Genomic DNA, 10,058 nt, shown 5'->3' with positions numbered 1-10,058 from the left:
TGGTGCGTTTGGAAGATCGAGGCTGTCTTTTCAAAAATACCCCAACGGTCAAATGCAAAAAAAAAAAAAAAAAAAAAAAAAAATCGAATTATATGCATGTAATTTATGTATTTATTATTCCAAGCTGAAATGGTGAATTCGGAATAGAAAGTAATTTATGGTCCTTGAAATCATTTTACAGATACTTTGTTGGCAATTTGTATTAGGACTGGTTGGCATTCCCATTACGGTATGTTGAATAGTGTTTTTTCCCCACGTCCTACCGATTTGAGGATATTAAATTTAATTACATGGATGCAATTTCGCAATTTTTATATGTAATAAGAGCAGAATAAGCCTGATTTAATTATTATCAAGTGTTATTCGTGGAAGTTCTGTCAATATAATGCAGGCTGTATCAAAATGATCGCTCGTTTTTGGTGTTTTTGAGATTCACATGTATCCACTTGAAATAACCAGATTTTAAAATCTCAACTATAAAGTGCAATGCCTGGTCATTTTAAGTGGATCCAATGGTGTGTTTGGAAAAAACGGGATTGTCAAAAACACCACAAAAAACGGTCAATTGCAAAATCAATCAGCTCTTGAATTACATGGATGCAATGTATGTATTTATTATTTCAACCAGAAAAGATTATAAGAATAGACTTTTAAATCTAAAGCATTAAGTACAATGTCTGGTCATTGTAAGTGAATCCAGTGGTGAGTTTGGGTGAGGCTTCTTTTCAAAAACACACCAATAAAAAAAAATCGAATTATATATGTAATTTATGTATTTATTATTTCAAGCAGAAATGATGAATTCAGAATAGAAAGTAGTTTTTGGTCCTTGAAATCATCTTACAGATACTTTTTTGGCAATTTGTTTTTTATGTCTATTGATGTAATTATTACGTGTATAGTATAAGTGTTATTCGTGAATGTACTGTCAAAACGTATTGCATTAGATTAGGACTGGTTGGCAACCTAAGATTTCCATTACGGTATGTTGCATACTGTTTTTTTTTATTCATCACACTTCCTACACGTCCTACCGATTTGAGCTTAATTCCAAACCGTGTTAAGTCCACAAGACTCACTTTAAAAAAATTAGAAGTTATGGTAATGAAAAATAGTTAAAATTTCTATAAAATTACTCTGAAGTAAAGGTGACATACATGACCATAAAAACATGTTAAGTTAAAATCTGGAGAATTTTTTTTTTAATGAATTGATTTGTTTTAAAGAAGTGAGTGGACTTAAAACTGTTTGGAATTGTTCTTCATAATATAGATGCAATTTCGCAATTTGTATATTAAATAAGAGTAGCAGAATAAGCATGATTGATCATTATCAAGTGTTGTTATGTCAATATAATACAGGCTGTATCAAAATGACTCTTGTTTTTGGAGTTTTTAAAAAAGCTCAATTTACACGCATCCACTTGAAATAACCAGATTTTTAAATCTCAACTATAAAGTGCAATGTCTGGTCATTGTAAGTGGATCCAATGGTGTGTTTGGATAAGGCGGGATTTTAAAAAACACCCCAAAAACGGTTAATTGCAAATTCAATCAGCCTTTGTACTACGCGTCCTACCAGCGGGGGGGGGGGGGGTCGGTGACAGGTGCGAAGTGTCCCCCACCATTCGGCAAAATGGCCCATTTTGTATTCTTTTCAGTCACTTTTTAACCATTTTAGCCGGTTGTCTCGCCTGCACATTTCAAGCCGGTTTGGCGCTAATGCGTCCTACAAATGTGAGAAAATTAAACTAAATTATATGGATGTAGTTTATGTAGTTATTATTTCAAGCAGAAAAGGTGAATTCGGAACAGAAAGTAGTTTGCGACCATTGAAATCTTTTTACAGATACTTTTTGGTATATATGTAATAATAAGTAACAGAATAAGCATGATTTAATAATTACCGATTGTTATTTGCAGATTTAAACCCCATTTACTCTAACTGTAAAGGTTACTGATAATTGATAATTCCCTATGTTGATAAACACCAAACTACTTTACTGCACACTAGAGATGCTTATTATCAACAACTGATAAACTTGGCATAATGTTTTAGACTAATATACTGTGTATATGAAGAGCTCTGTTGCAAAAGCAACATCCACTTTTGGCTGAAATTGAGTTATTGACATGGCATTATAGTGCGGGTTAAAATACACATTTTGGTGGTTGTTTGACCTTAATACCACTTTACCTTCCCGAGATATCGTATATTTTCCGTTTGGGAAATCTTAGGGAATTTTTGGAAATCTGAACTTAAAATGAATATAAAATTTCGGGAAAATAATTTCTTGATGTATAAAAGTAGCCTTGAATGTTTTTTAACTATTAAAACCAAAAGGAACTATTTTGAGGTCACTGTGTTTGAAAAAAAAATCATTGTAATTAACGAAAGCTGTAGCTTCGGAAATGCTCAAAAACGTCATTTTCCCGGATTTAATTAAAAATTCATAATTAAATAAGTAAATGAGATAATTCAATTTTTCTTTTTGATTTAGAAAGCATTGGTCAAGTTACATAAAGTAGTGCAAACAAATGAGCTCAGATTTGATTGCAAAGGTGGTTTTTAGAAAAGGGGTACATTTATTTTGTTGCAAAAGCCCTTACATCCACGAAAGGCGCGATATTAAAGAAATAATAAAATAAATAGGAAGGCTTGAAAATTGTATCAAAACTATTCTTTTAGTTTCTGTTCATCAACACTTTATCCCAACCCAAATTGAATCAAATCGAACAAGTAATAATTGCACAATTAAAAAAAGCTGTTTTTCTCAAAAAGTCAAAAGTGGATGTAAGGGGTTTTGAAACAAAGCTCTTCATATGTGTAACTTATCATTTTTATGACTTCTTGTGCACCCGTTTGGAACTTGTGGTTAGTGAAATCAATATTAACGTAGTAAATTAAAACAAATCCAATCATAACATTCACTCTTAGAACGAATGGGTTACTGACCCACACAGGCTGTATCAAAATGATTGCTCGTTTTTGGTGTTTTTGAACAAGCCCTATTCTTTCACACGCACCCACTAGAAATAACCAGATACTTTAAACCGAAAGTATAAAGTACAATGTCTGTTCATTTTAAGTGGACCCAACACCACCAAAAAGGACAATTAAAAAAAAAGCAGAATAAATGAAAATTGGAACTCTCAACACTCATTTTTTGTCATTGAAATACTTTTACAGATATGCTTCGCATACAATTTGTATGTAACTTATAATATTATCAGAGTCATGGTAGATGTAGTGCAAAATGTATAGAGCACATGTGTGGGCCGTTCCCGCAAAATCTGGAACGTGTCGAAAATTCTAGGCCTCTAAATATCGGTTATATATTGTATTAGAGTAGGCCTGGTTGGCAAACCTATGTACGTTATTAATATTTTGCACAGGTTTTTTCAGCACTTTTTTCTACACGTCCTATATTGTGAGGACATTATATTGAATGCTATGGATGTAATGTAGTTATTATGTCCAGCAGACATGGTGAGGACGGAATTGAAAGTAATTTGTGACCATCGAAATCCTTCTAGATACTTTCATAATTTGTATTTGTGTACTTTGTACTTTTTGTTCGGTATTTAGAAATTTATCAGGGTGGGAACCAAGCTCATCTAACCCCGATCACAAATAAGCCAAACATGTGTTAAAAGGAAGTGTGCCTACTAGTCGAGGATATAGTCCATTGACGACCCAGTATAACCATGAAGCTTTTTAGGCCCGATTTCGTGAACTTGGCTATTGGTCAGACTTCCTAAACTAGTAGGCTGGCCCAACCATTGTGGATCCATTTTATTGATTTATCTTTCTAGGTGATCAATGGTGCGAAATTGTAAGCACTGGTATATAGGACCAATTAGGCTTAAGCCTGATGGCTTAGGAAGCCTGGCCACTATCCATACTTCAACAAAATCGGCCACAATAGGCTAATATGACCCTAAAATATCACCAAAATGTTGCAAAAATGTGATCATTTTTTTTGCAAACATATGAAAATGTCCCCAAAACGGGTGTTTTTACATGATTTTAGGGAAAAAAGTTTTTAAAAATCCACCCGAAACGCACAATCTGGGTCAGTCGGGCCCGTAAAACAGTTTTGTGTGGCCGAATGAAATGTTTTTGTTTCAAGTAATAGAGAGCATGTAGTTTTAGATTACACCGGGAGTCACGCGGGTACCCTTGACCAAATTGGGTTATTGAGGTCAAAGGTCGCACATGGGAATTTTCAAATATTTTAATCAAGTTCAAAAAAGGTTTTCCTCTGGTCCCAAGGAAGAAAAAAAGTCAATAAAAAATAAAAATAAATGTAGATATTTATATAGCGCTTTATGCCGTAAACAGCCTCAAAGCGCTTTACATTTTATTCCGCCATTATTAGAATATGTCGGAACCACGTTTGCTGCCTACACATGGCGCAGGGTTCATCAGTACAACGACTGTGACTACCCCTAACAGCTTCCTATTGCACCTGGGTGGGGTGAGGCAAGCGTGACAAAGCGCCTTACCCAAGGGCGCAACACGGTGGCGGGACGGGGACTCGAACCCACGCACGTCAACCAAGCTCTCAGATTGTGAGTCCAAGGCCGTAACCACTGAGCCACCGTGCCCTCAATGGTCGTGTACCTCCAAGATTTCTAGTTACTAAGGTATAGGTCAAACGTCATTATTAACATTGTACATGGGTAAATTTTTCGAAATGCTCCAATTGAACGCGTCTTCACAAATTGAAACAAAAATGTTTTGCTGAGAAGTCACCTTATTCTAGAATCATGGGTCCGAGTTCATGAACCCTTTTATATCATTATACAGTATATGTAACCTTGACAGTTTAGAGGTCATAGCATGAAATCTAGACTCCGAAGATATGACAAACTATATCCTATTTTGTGTTTCATTGTCAAGACGGATAATTTGAGACCATTTCAATGCAATTGGAGCGTTGTGAAAATGTTACCCATGTACAATTTTGTTTTAACCATTTAACCTATTTTGAAATATTATCACATTAATTGGGCAATCTAGAGATATACGATCATTTACTTTTGTTACTCCTTAGGACCCAAAGAAAAACGTTGTTATATTTTTATTTAAGTATTTTAAAATTTTATCTCCGTGTGACCTTTGACCTAAATAACTCAATTTGCTTAACGGTGCCTTCATGGCTCTTGGTGAATTCTAAATCTACATACTCCTGGTTATTACTTAAAAGAAAAATAATACATTAGTACGCAAATTCACACCCATACGGCCATTTCCTCGACTATACCCCTTGTAAAAGACAGCACGGCAGCAAACCCAGAAATGTTTTTAATAACATTTTGTTTTGTTGCCAAAATGTTTTAAACATTTATATATCAGTTATAGTGTAGTAGATTGTATTATAGTAGGTATAGTTGGCAACCCAAAATTACTTTTGGGTATTTCGCACAGTGTTTTTTTTCACTCAAAACTATTCCTACACTTATTAAATTATATGGAAGCAATTTTTGCATTTTTTAAAATAAAAAATTCAATTTGGAAAAATTTGGAATAAAAAGTAATTTAGATAAAGATAAAGGACAAGTAAGACGAATATTATGAAAAAATGAAAATTGTAATAATTTGATGAAAATGTGAAAAAGATATATTTCAATTGTTGAGCGAATTATAAATAATAAAAATCTTATAGACTAAGCCCAATGGGCATTGAAATCGTAATGCACTGTGGGACAGTTTTTGCAGTTTTGGGACACTTTGCTCTCCCACCTATCAGGATATTTTTTTAGTACAAAATATTATTTGAAATGTTTTACTAGTATAAATGAAAAAGAAAAAACATGGACATTTCATAAATTCATTACTTAAAATATTTTAATTATAACATTTATAATAAATAAATGAATAATAATTAAAACAATTTCCCTGATAGGTCAAATGGCAAAGTGTTCCAAAACTGCCAGAACCGTCCCACAATGCTTTAGGAATTGGCAATGCTGATGTCGCTAATTGTATATGCCTACTATAAACAAAAGATGAATAAGAACAGAGAAATGTTGGAAGAATGAAAGGGAAATATACCATAGGTAATAAAAGCAATAATGATATAAACAATAACAGATATATAAAATTAATAGAGTTATAATGAACTTGAAAAAAGAGAACGATGGAAAGAAAGAATAGAAATTCAAAAACAACGATATTAAGGGCCGGGTATGAACGTTTGGACAGTATTTATTGTGGGACATTAGAGCACATCAGACATATCGAATTGCATTCTGAATACGAAGAATGTCATTCTGATATCAAATAATTTTGATTTTTTGAAATTCGCAATTCAATACATATTTTATGGCAAATCATCAAAATTGATATTTTGATATTTAACAGTACTTGAAGTAAACTTTATAAATCTGATGATTTATACTTAAAGTGTATGTAGGTGGGATGAAAAGCCGACGATCAATTGAAAATTTTGACCTTTCGTATTGAAGATATGGATTTTTCCCCAAAACACCAAAAAAAATTAGGTCTTTTTGGGAAAAAATCCATATCTTCAATAGGTCTGAGGTGCTCTCATGTCCCGCAAAAAATACTGTCGAAACGTATAAACGCTCATTTTAGATCCCTTAATGGTACATGAATAAATAAAAATCAATGAATAAAATCAATGAAAATAACTATATGAAGATGAAAATGAAGAACAACGAAATAAATATATGTCAGCACACTGAAAATATTAGGTAGTTGTGAAATGTGTATTATTTGATAGAAGATTTAAAGAACATAATTAGAATGGCTGAAAAATGGCCGAAAAATTAATTTATGATCATTTATGTCTTACGTGTCACGGATGGTAATGAACAGTGGGCGTGGCAATTCGAAAAGTTTACCCTGTCCATTAAAGTAGCCTTGTTTTATTTTATTTTAGAAACACTTGTCAGCTTGGTGTACCGCGGTGTAATTCACACACCGCACGTGGTTACTCATTATGCAGCCTATCCGCCCAAGGTTAGAGCTACCGAGCTTGAACTTTCTGTGATTGACACCAAAAAACCCATTTGATCTACACCCAGGAGCAAACTCAAACGAAAGTTTGCCACAAGAGCCTCACAAGTAGTGTTCTAGAAACTGGAGGATGACGGAATTGAAAAGATGACGCATGCGCACATACCTCCAAGTGTTAATATCCGGTTGCAGACTTTTCCGTCATTCCAAATGAAAACTCGCTAAATGTAGTATGTATATATTTACGCCATCCGTAGAAGTAGTGCTGTAACAGGATTGATTACCATAGTGGTAGACCAAAGCTATTATGAATTGATTGGCCTGCACTATAAGTGGGCAACTATGGGTCAAATAGCGTGTTTGCCATTCTGTGGTAAATAATTTTTTATAATTTCTTTAGATTATACATATATTTCAATGCTATACAGGGTGGTTCAAATGAAGTCAACTCATGTTTGTGGCGCTTTTGTGCAAAATCTAGAAGGACTCTGCTGTAAATGAAAACATCATTGAAATGAGCAGATTCCGAGCGTCTAAATTAAATTACTGCAAACCCGAGTTGTATTCATTCCAATAAGACCACCAATTGTTGTAGTTGCACACGGGTTTTCTTCCCAAACATGTAGTCATTATCATGGTTTTGTGTTGACTGGTACAACGCGATATTCAAATGCAAATAAAGTTGTGTGGCAGGAGTGATTTCGGTCAATAATACCTAGCGGGCTACATTATGGCCTAAAGATGGGCCTGAGGAGTTCTTTTGTAACATTTTCCAATTTCATCATATTACACTGCACACAAAGAAACGAGCCAAGTACAATATGAAACTTCAATTATGGCGACAAAAGTTTCATTGGGTCCGCGTAAAGTCCCGTTTCTTTCGTCTTCTGTTTTCCACAGCTCATCGGATATCAAGTAAGAAACATAAGGATATAGGCAAGTTTCGAATCATGTGACTCTAATGATCCGACAGTCTGAGGATTCAGGGTCACTGCCAGATTTCAAGTAAACATTTTCTGGAGTTAGGCATGCGTTGCAAATATAGACCCAAAGATCAGCAGATCAAGGCGCCACCCCCATCGCAACATTTCCCAAGCACGTTTCAGTCGGACCATGAATTCATGAATTCAGACTATGAATTACACGGATTATAAGAGTTATCATGATTATTACAGGAGGTATACTAATTAATGGTAAGTGAAACCGTGTGCAGCTATTTGTTGATAACCTTCTGCAAATATTCTAACATAATGTTGATAAAATATTTGGGAAAATATTTTACAATTACATTTTGGAAACATTTAAAAAAATATTGTTGTAGTGTGTTTTCATATAAAACGTTTTAAAACGTTTCAATGACTTTTATATAACCCAACATTTAATTTTATTAAAACGTTTTTATCTGAACCAAAACCCAAAAGACAACATAGGAAGATTGGGTGGCTTCTCAGTTTTTACTGCTCCTCCTTGCTTAATGGCTTTTCCCAGAAAAAAAAATCACCCTCTTGCAGCTTATCCAGAACAAGTGCGACAGACTCAACTTCAGAGAACCCAAATATACTTATACTTCTCCTTTCCTTTACCGTCTGCACTGGCTTATAGTTGCTAAACGTGCCAGCTACACGCCCTCGTCCATGGTTATAAGGTTCTTGCTTCATCTACACCTGAACACCTGGCCTATATCCTTCACACCCGTCATTCTGGGTACTCATTGCGCTCTACTGCTGCCACTTGCCTTTCCATTTCCAGATCCAACAAGTTGGCTGGTGAAAGAGCATTTTCCAGCATTGCCCCTGTTTTATGGATTGGCTTGTCATCCCACATTCGTCACTCTGCCAATGTCCAAACCTTCAAGAAGAACCTAGAAACTCACCTATTCACCCAATGTTTCCTCCCTCTTGCGTTTTTCCCTTTCTAAAACACTGTGTTTCTTTATTTAAAAAGCGCTCTCAAAGTCTGTGAATTATCATTTATTATTTATTAATTATTACTTAGTCAAATAATACACTTTTCACAACTTATATTTCAGTGTGCTGACATCTATTTATTTTATTGTTCTTTATTTTCATTTTTATGTAGTTGTTTTCATTAATGTTAATACATGTGTATTGATTTTATTCATATAGGATTTTTTATTCTTTCTTTCCACCATTCTCTTGTTTCAGGTTTATAGTCATTTTATTGATTTAAATATCTATTACTTGTTTAGGCTGAAAAAAATAATGCTATGTCTCAAAGCCCATGGCAGTTTCAATTTTTTTTCAAACATAATTTTGAATTAAGATGTCATTTTCGAGTGTTCAAAAGTACACTACATAAAATTGTGGTTGATTTACACAATCGAAGTACAAAAGCAATTGTTTTATACCTAAACAAATGCGAGTATCGAATCCAGTAACTTTTCTTCCAAATTTGTCACAGAATTTCATGAAACTAAACAAAATGTATTTGCTATTTAAGCTGACACGAACGCGCTAAGAAAAACGAACATGGGCTTAAGGGCATTACAATCCTTTTAGCCTTATCGCTATCATTTTGGTTTTGATCAATATATTGTTTTTATTACCTGTAGTATATTTCCTCTCTCTTTTCTTGTTCATCTATTATTCTCAGTACACATTCTATAATATAACCATATATTCATTATTCGCTATTAAAATATATTATTTTCATATTTTCATAAAATTATTATAATCTTCTCTTTAATCTTCTTATAATATTAGTTTTAGCTGTCCTTTATCTTTATCTAAATTACTTTCTATTACAAAAAACTTTTATTTGAACTACAAAAAGTGCATTCATATAATCTAATATACGGGAGCGTTCATAAATACTTAAGTTTGGGGTTGGAAAAGTTGGAACATCGCATATCAAAAAATATTTCTGATTACTCACATTGCGTACACTTTGTGGATTTAAACCTTGAGAGTACGCGAGTAAATACTTTTAAACATTCATTTCAAAAAAATTGCAATGTGCACGCCATCTCGTACATTTTAACCCAAAATTTTATCATCAAATGTTTTGATACCCCCTATTAAAGACTGAGGTATTTGGGGACCCAAATTGTG

This window comes from Amphiura filiformis, chromosome 2 (genome assembly GCF_039555335.1).
Source record: "Amphiura filiformis chromosome 2, Afil_fr2py, whole genome shotgun sequence".
Classification (NCBI taxonomy): Eukaryota; Metazoa; Echinodermata; class Ophiuroidea; order Amphilepidida; family Amphiuridae; genus Amphiura; species Amphiura filiformis.
Note: the sequence above shows the minus strand (reverse complement) of the source record.